Source organism: Hyperolius riggenbachi, chromosome 5 (genome assembly GCF_040937935.1).
Source record: "Hyperolius riggenbachi isolate aHypRig1 chromosome 5, aHypRig1.pri, whole genome shotgun sequence".
NCBI lineage: Eukaryota > Metazoa > Chordata > Amphibia > Anura > Hyperoliidae > Hyperolius > Hyperolius riggenbachi.
The window spans coordinates 229,163,347-229,177,204 of NC_090650.1; the positions used below are offsets into that span (position 1 = coordinate 229,163,347).

The following is a 13,858-nucleotide window of genomic DNA, read 5'->3' on the forward strand; positions in this document are numbered from 1 at the left end:
TATGACGGGCAAGAGAAGTAAGGGAGAAGTGACAGTTGGGACAGCCAGCACACTTGCGGCGCAGTTTGGTGGGAGCTTGTAGGTTAACAGAGGGTGAATTCTAAGGTGCCAAGACAACTGTGCCTATAGGTTCCTGTGAAGTAAATCCGGGCCTGCATACACCTTTTGATTTACCGTCGACCGTCAATCTGATGGAAATTACTTGGTGTGTCCCAGGCAGGAGGAATATAGTACTGAGACATCATAAAATGTGGATAGATAAGACAAGTGAATAGTGGAAGAGAATATATTGTTGTTAGTTAGGTAAATGGAGGGGCAGGACAAAGTAAGGGAAGGCTCATAATGGCATAATAATATGATTTGTGGAATTTGAAAGACTGATAAACAATGGTTTAGCTGTAGCAATGGGGAGCATATACAGTCTGTGCCTATTAGAGCAATGACAACACATCCACTACCTGAAAAAAATCATACCTGATCATCTTTTTGTGTTGCGGAAACAGATAATCTGGAGATGGTGTAACCAATCACGTGGGTAAAGGCTTATAGGGCCAAAAGGACCTAAAGCTCTTTATTGGAAGTACTAAAATATTTCCTTTTTTGGCTATCATCCATAACGCATTACCACATACGGTAATGCAGAAAACAGCTGACTTTACCGAGTACTTAGCAAAATCTCGATTCATAAAAGCTGTTACCGCATGAAATTACAGAGCAGTGAGGTAAATTACCAACTTGTGCAGTAATTACCTCAAACACATGTCAGTAAATGTCAATTTATAAAGATTAGAACAAGGGGTAATGGCACGGAACATGCCGCCTGCTTTGAAGTGGTGATAAGAGAGCGATAAGAGCGAAGTCTATGCGGGACTGTGTGATGTTAATGGAGACTCACAAGTAGAAGCAGTGAGATCTCCCCCAGGCAGCAGAAGAGCGATTGGAACAAACAAGGCTTCCCCTGAATACCTAAGGCTGTGTTGACTTTTTAACCTCCTGGGTTCCTGTTTTTGAAATGTGTAGATGTGAAAATCACAAAGCCTGCCGCGTGTAAAGTTTCAAGTTCTTCTAAGCTGTGGCAATTAAATAGATTGTTAAGAAAGACTAATAGACAGATTCAGAGCAGATTCAGGGCAAGCAGAGGCAGTATAACAAAACATGCACATCTAAAGGGAAGTTGGGATGCCTCTTTTATTGTATTGCTGTCTCTGCACGGAGAACAGCAATGTAACAAAACATGTAACAACAGGCAGCTACTCTTCTGATGTTACCGACAGTTTACTTTGGTAAATACCCGCACTTTTATCGCAGCTGTGAAAATGTTATGAATTAGTACACAAAAGTCTAAAATACCAAATGCTGTATTTTTCCAACCAGATTTTTTTTTTTACCGCACAGCCCTTTATGAATGATAGCCTTTGTGACATCCATGCCTGCAACTTCCATAACCATTTTAAAACAATCACTTGCTCCATAGCCTCCTTTGGGATCACAGCATGGATCTATATTCATACTGGTTTCAAGAAGAATGTAATCCTTTAATTAGTATTGTTCTGTATAAAAAATTCATGTTTCTAAAATTTCTTGTTTAGGTAGATGGGACTCTGAAATAAGCATGTGGTCCTCTAAAATGACAAGCTTGAAATAGTTCAGTGCAGAACATAGATTTTCAGTTGTCCTTGCCCGAGGAAGACTGAAGCCATCTGGTTAATTATCTTGTTCATCCAATCAGTGTACTTTAGGTCATAAACTGATGTGTCATTTAAATTATCGCTCATTCACAAAAGATTTGTTCTTATCTTTGTCCTGAATATGTTTTATTAACCAGTGTTATTTAACCTATTCCAGTATCTTGAAGTAGAGTATATGAGTACATACTGTATGTACAAATGTGTGACAAATTGTGCTTTATGCACACATTAAGTTTACTGACTTTTTGTAAATATTTGTAATGACCAAGTGGTAGAAAGTGCGATGTGATCTTGAAATTCAGCAAGTGGCACCAAGAATAAAATTGGGATATCATACACAAGCAATTCATGTTACTAACTCTGTGTATATTTTAGGAGAATTTGCCTTCTTAAAACAGAAGTTGTTTGCGATAATTCAACTTATTTTAACCGGTTAAGGACAACTAGACGCATTAAAACATCCTGTTTTAAGTGATCAGTTGCGCTCCCCTCCTCTACCCTTTCCCCTCTATCCCCAGGCTTGCTGCAACTCAGAAATGATGCTACATGTACTTACCAAAATAATCAACAGTGCTAGTAGAGTGCGCTACCCCTTTCAAATGTTTGTATACAATGAACAGAGGCGCCAAAACTATAAGATTAGATTAAATGAGCTTAAAAACCAACTTAAATGGCAAAATTGAAGGAGGAAGTGGTGGTCTTACCTCCCTCAAGCAGACACGACAACGACTGCGATTCAGACAGTCAAACACATTTATTAGGAACTCCAAAAAGAAATGCAACGCGTTTCGCAGGTTCAACCCCGCTTCATCAGGCAATATAGGGAGGAGTATCAAACAATCTGCACAAGGATTCAAATTAAGCGCCTCTGAGGCGCTCCCTATATTGCCTGATGAAGCGGGGTTGAACCTGCGAAACGCGTTGCATTTCTTTTTGGAGTTCATAATAAATGTGTTTGACTGTCTGAATCGCAGTCGTTGTCGTGTCTGCTTGAGGGAGGTAAGACCACCACTTCCTCCTTCAATTTTGCCATTTAAGTTGGTTTTTAAGCTCATTTAATCTAATCTTATACTTTTGGCGCCTCTGTTCATTGTATACAATTTTGAGTCCATCCTTGGTGGAGGGTTGCTACCCTTTCTTCCTGTCTACAGAGAGTGACTTCTTAATCCTGAGTGGGGTCAGGACAATCTCCCCACCTGCCTTTACAGTGGTTGCCTGCTGGTGACCCTGACTTGTGAGTATCTAGCAACACAAACTTATTGCCACCTTGTCCAGTACGAATTACCCTATTGGGGCTCTTGGTGTTCCCTGTTTTTTACCTTTCAAATGTTTGTACGTTAGTCCCAATAGTTCCTACTATAATAGTTCTTATTGGTATGTCCTTCACTGTTCAGGGTCCAATCTCCAGATACTCCAGAGGGTTCGAACATTTAGTGCAAGAGTCCACATATGCAAAAAAGGGAAATTAACCTGCGCTGGTTATCGCTGTAACCCTCTCCAACAGTGTACCATATATTTGACACTTAAAGGGATACTGTAGGGTGGTCGGGGGAAAATGAGTTGAACTTACCCGGGGCTTCTAATGGTCCCCCGCAGACATCCTGTGCCCTCGCAGCCGCTCACCGATGCTCCGACCCCGCCTCCGGTTCACTTCTGGAATTTCTGACTTTAAAGTCAGAAAACCACTGCGCCTGCGTTGCCGTGTCCTCGATCCCGCTGATGTCATCAAGAGCGCACAGCGCGGGCCCAGTATGGTCTGTGTCTGCACAGTACACTCCTGGTGACATCAGCGGGAGCGAGGACACGGCAACGCAGGCACAGTGGTTTTCTGACTTTAAAGTCAGAAATTCCAGAAGTGAACCGGAGGCGGGGCCGAAGCATTGGGGAGTGGCTGCCTGCGGGGGACCATTAGAAGCCCCGGGTAAGTTCAGCTCATTTTCCCCCGACCCCCCTACAGTATCCCTTTAAGATTTATTAGAACCAGAACCAGGGGATATTGATTTGAACCAGGGGTATTTCTGTCCTTTTTGTCCCTCCAGGCAAGAAGTCCTGTGTCACACAAAAAACGACACACTAGAGAATATAAATCATGTGCTGTATAGGGTGGATGAATAATACAGGGAATCCCTGAGATACAAATAACCCACCGATCCTGTCGCTTTTCATTGCACACCCCCTTCCTGCACAGAGGGAGGCACAGAGGGACACACACAAAGCCAGATCATCGACAAGGCACTTAGGTGGGTGCCTAGGGCATGGAGAGAGTCTAGGGGCCTGGTTTATTCTAACCCCCAACAAATCTTGCCAAAAAAGGGGGACTGAAGGTGGCACAAGGAGACAGAAGGAGGCACAATGGGACAGAAGAAGGTACAAACACCTACGGGGGCGCGGCTTTGTTCATGAGACGGGGCTTAGTTAAGGGGGTGGGGCTTAATCAGGGGCGTGGCGCCCCCCAGGGCCAATGGCACTCCAGGCAGTGGCCTGTAATGCCTATGCCTAAAAACGCATCTGTATAGAATGCTCAGTCATTTTAAAGTGGATCTGAGACAAACTTTTGCTGCCTTCATTTTTCTGCCCCTTACATATAGTTTATTGGGCATTCTTCCCCCCAAACGTTTTATTTTATTTTTTTATTTATTACATAATTGCATTAAGTTAATGTATCCACACCCCCAGCACCTAGGCATTCTGAGTCCCATGCTGCAAGTGCTCATGGTAGCTCAGCCTGGGGTGGAGGCTTTTGCTGAAGCATGCACAAGATTTCAGAGGAAAAGGGACATAGAGGGGAGGAGAGAGGAGGAGAGGGAAGTGGAGTTTTCACAGGCTGAGGGGTGAAGATGCAGAGCAGTTTTCCTGTATAATGATGACAAGCAGAATATGGCTGCTCTCAGTGTATTGCAGAAAGAAATAATAATATTTGATTGTTATATATTTGGTGAAATCATTTTGGGCAGGACACGTAGGCTCCAGATTGTGAGCTTGCAGGTGGCATACTGATGACAGCAGTGGAGGATGAAATTTCATACTCGGACTAGCTGGGTCAATTTTTGAGGAAGTTCATCAGAGATTGGTTGGGTCGATGTGATCTCATCATGGCGTATGTCATATCCACAGAGATAGTATTTTTGGTTGGTATATATAGACAAGTTACTTGCTATAGTTAGTTTTTTTATCTCGGATCCGCTTTAAAGAAATCCTGTTAGGTAAAATAGTGACCCAGAGGCCTCCCATCTTCTTCCGCCTTGCCTTTCTAGTGCTGGTATTACCGAAGCTTGCGACCGGACTCCTGTACGAGAAAAAGGGTGGCCGCACTGCACAGGCGCAGCATGGCTTGTGCATTGACAGTAGCACGGAGCCAACTCTTGGGCTGATGAGTCACTAAACATCAGCCGAGGAATGCATTCTGTCTCTATGGAGAGGCAGAGGAAAGCTGGTGTGGCAAACAGAACAGCTCCCTTGACTGGGGTAAGAAGAACAATGGACTGGAATGCATATTTTTGCTTAAAGATCTGAACCATTGATAGCAAGCCACTAAAACTACCCCAGGGAATAGCTGTACTAATAGATTCTCAGCTCAGGTGGTTCCAACTAGCCACTTCAGCCAAGAACACTCTAGTCTAGCATGTGTACCAACCTTATGCCTAACCGACCAATATACTGTACCTCCAATCAATTACAGGTAGTTTCAAAACAGTGATTGAGCACTATGGTCAATTTTTGCCAAGCTTGTTGGGAAAAGAAGAAGCAGCACAGTGCTAGTGGTGGCAGCAATTCCATTGGTTTTTAACCAGAGTTCTGCTTAAATCTTCTTGCGATTGAGGAAGCAAGGCAATATATTGATCACTATTAACCAATTTATTTCTGAATGTGAACAGAATAGCTGATTGCTATTCAGACCAGGCTGTGGTGGACCTGTGTATAATGTGACTATTGCTATCCAGACCAGGCTGTGATGGACCTGTGTATGTCACAGTTGCTATCCAGACCAGGCTGTGATGGACCTATGTATAATGTCACAGTTGCTATCCAGACCAGGCTGTGATGGACCTCTGTATACAATTGCTATCCAGAACAGGCTGTGATGGAGCTGTGTCACAATGTGCTGTAAACCTGCACCAATGCTTGTAGTAAATGTAGTTTGGTTGAAAAAAGACATCCACCAGGTTCAACCAGAAAGAAACCAGAATCTAAGTCAGCAGATTTGTATACAAGTAATCCCATGCTATCTGTAAGGATTAGGTTACTGCTGTTTTGAGTTTGGATTATACATGTGATATAAGATACATATATAACCATCATGTGACCGCTTTGAAGGCTTATGGATATAGCTCTTTCCAGCATTGAAAGAGTTGGTGTAATTTATACTTGTGCCTTCCCACACTATAAGGAATATGCATGGAATGTAAAGCTTTATGAACAGGAAACCTCACTGCAGATATGAAATAAAAGCCAGCCTTAATCCACTGCTTCTCTCTTTGGGGCAACATTCTTTTCAATTGTGCTAAAAGCAGCCTCCAGCTGCACAGGGTATCATGTGTGGCACCAGAGAATGAAACAAAATCACGCAAAAAAACTAATTAAGAATTTCAAACTAACATGCAAGTAAGAGAGACACAAGGAGAAAGGGTGCATATTACAGTCACAGTACTGTGATCAGAGCTTCCGGTGCTCAAAAGCCAGCTCCCAGTATCCTATTACACAATAGCAGTGGGTGGCTCTTTTGGCTTCAGGATCAGTGCTTGTAAATAAAGCCCAAGACCCAAGGATATCCTTTAAGACTCATACAAATGCTAAATTTATGTTTCCCTAATTAATGATTATCGTTATCACCATAGTTTTGGGAATGAGCAATGTACAGACATGCTTCTTGGCTATAGTTATTTTGTGGAGAGGGGAGGAGGAGTGAGGGGTGCAGTTTCCCTGCTCCTCCTACAGGGAGATTGTAGGCTTGTTCTTCGCTTACCACTTCGTGATTCGCCAAAGCAAATCACACATTATTTGCTAAGTAACGACATAGGGTAGCTTTAGACAAGCTAGATTCTGTAATGTGTATACAAGACTCTAGTGTACATTTATTTGTGTGGTAGTCTTAGACCTGGTAGATTCTGTAGTGTGTGTACAAGGCTCTAGTTTATATGTTATGGGGTAGCTGTCGACATGCTAGATTCTGTAATATGTGTACTGGCTGGTGCACACCACAAGAGCTTTTTAAACGCTAGAGATTTTAAAAGCTTTTGCTAATGCAATGCTAATAGGGATTTTTACAAAATCACATCGCTCCAGTGTGCACACCAGTGGCGGACATACGGCCGTGCAGGCCGTGCCGCCGCACGAGGGCCCTTGAAGTTCCGTTGCTTCAGGGGCCCATTAAGTATTGCTGTTTTTTTATTATTATTTTTTTTTTTTTCTGGGGGGGCCCCGACTCCTATCCTCCCCCCCTCACCTCGGGCCCCCCCCCCTCATGCGGCAGGAGAGCGGCAAATACAGGAAGTCTCTGGGGCTCCAGGCAGGCGCTAGAGGCTCAGCCGCTTGGTCTCCAATGTCTCCAACTCTGTATACTGCTCGCTACTAAACCAGGAAGTAGCGAGCAGTATACAGAGTTGGAGACATCGGAGACCAAGCGGCTGAGCCTCTAGCGCCTGCCTGGAGCCCCGGAGACTTCCTGTATTTGCCGCTCTCCCGCCGCGCATACCGGGAGGGGGCCCCTGAGGTGAGGGAGGAAGGATAGGAGTCGGGTCCCCCACCCGGATAGCTACCCACCCACCCGGCTACCTACCCACCTACCCACCCGGCTACCTACCTACCCACCCACCCACCCAGCTACCTAACCACCCACCCACTTGGCTACCTACCCACCCACCAGGCTACCTACCCACCCACCCACCCAGCTACCTAACCACCCACCCACTTGGCTACCTACCCACCCACCAGGCTACCTACCTACCCACCCACCAGGCTACCTACCTACCCACCCGGCTACCTAACCACCCACCCGGCTACCTACCCACCCACCAGGCTACCCACCCACTCGGCTACCTACCTACCTACCCACCCACCAGGCTACCTACCCACCCACCAGGCTACCTACCGACCTACCCACCCGGCTACCTAACCACCCACCCGGCTACCTACCCACCCACCAGGCTACCTACCCACCCGGCTACCTACCTAACCACCCACCCGGCTACCTACCTACCTACCGGGCTAGTTACCAACCCACCCACCAGGCTACCTAACCACCCGTCTACCCACCCACCTACCTACCCACCTGGCTACCTACCCACCCACCAGGCTACCTACCCACCCGGCTACCCAGCCACCCACCCGGCTACCTACCCACCCGGCTACCCACCCACCCACCCACCAGGCTACCTACCTAAAAACCCATCAGGCTACCTACCTACCCACCAGGCTACCTACCTAACCACCCAGCTACCTAACCACCCACCCGGCTACCTACCCACCCACCCGGCTACCTACCCACCCACCCACCTACCTAACAACCCACCCGCCTACCTACCTACCGGGCTAGTTACCAACCCACCAGGCTACCTAACCACCCGGCTACCTACCCACCCACCTACCTACCCACCTGGCTACCTACCCACCCACCAGGCTACCTACCCACCCGGCTACCCAGCCACCCACCCGACTACCTACCCACCCACCCACCAGGCTACCTACCCACCCGGCTACCCACCCACCCACCAGGCTGCCTACCTACCTAAACCTGGCTACCTACCGGGCTAGTTACCAATCCACCCACCAGGCTACCTAACCACCCACCCACCAGGCTACCTACCCCCCACCAACAAGGCTACCTACCTACCTGGCTACCTACCCACCAGGCTACCCACCCACCCACCAGGCTACCTACCTACCCACCCACCAAGCTATCTACCCACCCACCAGGCTACCTACCCACCCACTAGGCTACCTACCCACCCGGCTACCTACCCACCCACCCGGCAACCTACCCACCCACCAGGCTACCTACCCACCCAGCTACCCAGCCACCCACCCGGCTACATACCCACCCACCCACCAGGCTACCTACCCACCCAGCTAAGGGCTACCTACCTACCCACCCACCAGGCTGCCTACCTACCTGCCCACCCACCAGGCTACCTACCTACCCACCCACCCACCAGGCTACCTATCTACCCAACCACCCATGGGAGCTGCGCGCTGGATGGAGGCTGGGACAGGAGGTCTGCTGCTGCAGGTGAGTAAATGTTTTTTTTTTTTATTAATATTAGCAGGTATATGTTGTGGGCAGGTCTGCCACATGATTGCATGTATTTTCTGGGCAAATCTGCCGATATGATTGAATGTATTTTCTGGGCAAATCTGCCGACATGATTGCACATATTTTCTGGGCATATCTGCCGACATGATTGCACGTATTTTTTGGGCATATCTGCCGACATGATTGCACGTATTTTCTGGGCATATCTGCCGACATGATTGCACGTATTTTCTGGGCATATCTGCCGACATGATTGCGCGTATCTTCTGGGCATATCTGCCGACATGATTGCACGTATTTTCTGGGCATATCTGCCGACATGATTGAATGTATTTTCTGGGCATATCTGCTGACATGATTGAATTAATTTTCTGGGCATATCTGCCGACATGATGGAATGTATTTTCTGGGCATATCTGCCGACATGATTGAATGTATTTTCTGGGCATATCTGCCGACATGATGGAATGCATTTTCTGGGCATATCTGCCGACATGATTGAATGTATTTTCTGGGCATATCTGCCGACATGATTGAATGTATTTTCTGGGCATATCTGCCGACATGATTGAATGTATTTTCTGGGCATATCTGCCGACATGATTAAATGTATTTTCTGGGCATATCTGCCGACATGATTGAATGTATTTTCTGGGCAAATCTGCTCACATTATGTGTATTTTCTTGAGAAAACCTGCACAAGTATGTGAATTTTCTGGGGAAAGGGTCACCAAAACTTGGGCCCACTGTCTTTGCGTTGCACTTTTCAAGGGAACCTGAGGTGAGAATAATATTGAGGCTGCCATATTTCTCTCCTTTTAAGCAATACCAGATGCCTGGCTGCCGTGCTGGTCCTCTGCCTCTTATTCTTTCAACCATAGACCCTGAACAAGCATGCAGCAGTTCAGGGGTTTCTGACAATATTGTCAGAACTGAGAAGATTAGCTGCATGCTTGTTGCTGGTGTAATTCAGTTTATTACTGCAGCCAAATAGATCAGCAGGGCCGCCAGGCATCTAGTATTGTTTAACCACTTAACGACCGCCTACGGGTCGTTAGTGGTATAGCATGGAAACGGCCGCTCGATCGGCCTTTCCATGCCAGTTCACAGAGACTGCCTCCGTGAACAGTGTGCGAGCCGCCGATCGCGGCTCGCACGCATAATGTAAACAGGCGGGGAAGGAATCCCCGCTGTTTACATCACACGGCGCTGCTGCGCAGCAGCGCCGTGACGTAGATCGGCGATCCCCGGCCTCTGATTGGCCGGGGATCGCCGGCATCTGATAGGCAGAAGCCTATCCTATCAGGCGCAGGACGGAACTCCGTCCTGCGCCGCTCCGAGGTAAAGGGAGAGGGAGGGAAAGCAGGGGAGCCCGGAAAACGCTGCGGAGGGGGGCTTTGAGGAGCCCCCCCGCAAATCAATAGTAGCCGGCGGCGATCAGACCCCCCCTGCAGGACATCCCCCTAGTGGGGAAAAAAGGGGGGAAGTCTGATCGCCCTGCCACATTCCTGATCGGTGCTGCGGGCTGTAGAGCCCACGCAGCACCGATCAGTGCAAAATCCCCTGGTCCTTAAGTGGTTAAAAGGAAATAAATATGGCAGCCTCCATATCACTCTTACCCCGGGTTCACTTTAAATTACAGTTAGCTCCGCCCTCATCTGGTCAGTGCCACGCCCATTTTTTTGCTGCGGTGCTATGCGCCGCAGGTTCTATCGACACCCATTTTTTGCCGCAGGTTATAGCCACGCCCATTTTTGTCGCAGGTCATAGGGGCCCACAATTGCAATTTTGCACAGGGGCCCACTGCTGGCTGTGTCCGCCACTGGTGCACACACATATAGGATAACATTAGCAGGAGCTTTTAAAATCACAAAGCACTTCTGGTGTTGACCAGCTCTACAAGGCTCTAGTTTACATGTTGAGGGGTAGCATTAGACAACTAGATTCTGCAGTGTGTACAAGGCTCTAGTGTACAAGTTGTGAGGTAGCTGTAGAGATGAGAGTAATCATTCCTGCATTTGTATAGCGCTTTTTAAAGCTCTTGTGAGGCAGCCACAAGAGCGCACTCAATAGGCAGTAGCAGTATTAGGGAGACTTGCCCAAGGATCTCCTTACTGAATAGGTGCTGGCTTACTGAACCGAGAGTCGAACCCAGGACTCCTGTGTCAGAGGCAGAGCCCTTACCCAGTACACTATTCAGCCATTGTAGAGTAGGCATGCTAGATTATGTAGTGTGTGTACAAGGCTCTAGTTTACAGATTATAGGGTAGCTGTAGACACGCTAGATTATGTAGTGTGTTTACAAGGCTCTAGTTTACAGATTATAGGGTAGCTATAGACACGTTACATTCTGTAGTGTGTGTACAGGGCTCTAGTTTACAGATGATAGGGTAGCTGTAGACACGCTAGATTATGTAGTGTGAGTACAAGGCTCTAGTTTACAGACGATAGGGTAGCTGTAGACACGCTACATTCTGTAGTGTGTGTACAAGGCTCTAGTTTACAGACTATAGGATAGCTGTAGACACGCTAGATTATGCAGTGTGTGTACAAGGCTCTAGTTTACAGATGATAGGGTAGCTGTAGACACGCTAGATTATGTAGTGTGTGTACAAGGCTCTAGTTTACAGATGATAGGGTAGCTGTAGACACGCTACATTCTGTAGTGTGTGTACAAGGCTCTAGTTTACAGACGATAGGGTAGCTGTAGACACGCTAGATTATGTAGTGTGTGTACAAGGCTCTAGTTTACAGACTATAGGGTAGCTGTAGACATGCTACATTCTGTAGTGTGTGTACAAGGCTCTAGTTTACAGATGATAGGGTAGCTATAGACACACTAGATTATGTAGTGTGTGTACAAGACTCTAGTTTACAGATGATAGGGTAGCTGTAGACACGCTAGATTATGTAGTGTGTGTACAAGGCTCTAGTTTATACACTATAGGGTAGCTGTAGACACGCTAGATTCTGTAGTGTGTGTACAAGGCTCTAGTTTACAGACTATAGGGTAGCTGTAGACATGCTACATTCTGTAGTGTGTGTACAAGTCTCTAGTTTACAGATGATAGGGTAGCTGTAGACACACTACATTCTGTAGCGTGTGTACAAGGCTCTAGTTTACAGATGATAGGGTAGGGTAGCTGTAGACATGCTACATTCTGTAGTGTGTGTACAAATCTCTAGTTTACAGATGATAGGGTAGCTGTAGACACGCTACATTCTGTAGTGTGTGTACAAATCTCTAGTTTACAGATGATAGGATAGCTGTAGACACGCTACATTCTGTAGTGTGTGTACAAGGCTCTAGTTTACAGATGATAGGGTAGCTGTAGACACGCTGGATTATGTAGTGTGCGTACACGGCTCTAGTTTACAGATGATAGGGTAGCTGTAGACACGCTAGATTATGTAGTGTGTGTACAAGGCTCTAGTTTTCATATTATAGGGTAGCTGTAGACATGCTACATTCTGTAGTGTGTACAAGGCTCTAGTTTACATGTTTTGGAGTAGCTGTAGACACACTAGAATATGTAGTCTGTGTACATAGTCCTAGTTCACCTTCACATTTTAGCTTATCTAATTAGAATAATTGAACAATGATGGTCATTAAGAAACCATTCCTTTACCTATCGCTTCACCTCTTACAAAATGTCTGTCCTTTTAAATCCTGTTTGTGAGGTGTGTATAATGCGATTATTACGTATACAGTGATGGATGGGGGACCCAGTATAGTTGGCTCATGAATATGTAGCTACAGCACTTGCAGACACTGCCAGCCAAGTAAGTACAGCCAAGATGAAAGTCACTGAACAGATGAAAGCATGGATACCCCACCTCTCTGCCAACCCTGTGCCAAGGCACTGTCTGCTAGCAGCTCCACTCTGTTTCTTCACTGCACAATCAAGAGTGAGCTGAGCACTCCTGTTTGTAGAGCTGCTGCCAGACAAGGTGCCGTGAGGTCAGCCTGTTTCAGCATGTCTCACTATTCACACAAGCCTGTGGCTAGCAAGCTTTACTTGTCAGCATTTACAGCTTTTAAAGTGGGACAAAGTTAAGCCTATTTGAAACAGATGCAAGTGATTCTGTGTACTCAGTAATGCTTTGCATAATATTTGGCCCTAAGTAAAATAAATAATTAACAGTTGTCATAAATGTTAACCAGTCATAGCCATATTTGATATTTCCCCAAAATCCCCACTTGGGGGGAGTACTTGTGGAGCTGCAGTTTGACCTGCAGGTAGCGCTGGAGAGCACATCTTCCCTTTTTTCGCTCTGCACCCCTCTGTATATTTAGTGGGTAATAAAGAATATTCTGTTTAAAGCTGTGTGTAAAAATCCTCTGTAGATAATATGCGGAATTCCTTCATAAACCCAACAAGCCGCATTGTATTTCTCACATACCTGTGCCTGAATAGAAACATACAGTTTTACTTTTATAAATAGAACCTCAGTACATTCCTTTGCCAAAAACAACCTGTGATTGATTTTTGTAGGAATCCAGGGTCTTAATCCAAGTCTTCCTGTTCTGCAGGATGTGATTCAGGCCAGTGCGTTTCCTGCATTTCCCTGCTGGTTTCCCATTTACGTTTTTTGAGTTTATGTAACTGAACACAAATAATAAAGTGCACATGGTCTGAAGAACTGTTACCTGAGTCCTCAGTAAGACCGAAACTCAGATACGGTAAAACAGGACTACATTCAAAGATAGGGATGTCACTGTGAGCGGGTGAGTGTTGCATGCACTCAATGGGCTTGATTCACAAAGCGGTGCTAACTGTTTAGCACGGGTGTGCTAAACAGTTGGCACGTGAAGTGCCATTCGCGGACTTTTGCACGCGCAAAGTGCCACGATTCACGAGATCGTGGACTTTTGCGCGCACAATTTGCGGCAAATTGCGCACGCAAAAGTCCGCAATCG

At 46.4% G+C, this 13,858-nt stretch overlaps 1 protein-coding gene across 1 annotated transcript in view; it reads left to right on the forward strand.

The window, feature by feature from the left end:
- Window positions 1-13,858, forward strand: part of MYO10 (myosin X) — a 300,888-nt gene that overhangs the window by 118,642 nt on the left and 168,388 nt on the right. The gene's annotated exons all lie outside the window — the stretch shown is intronic.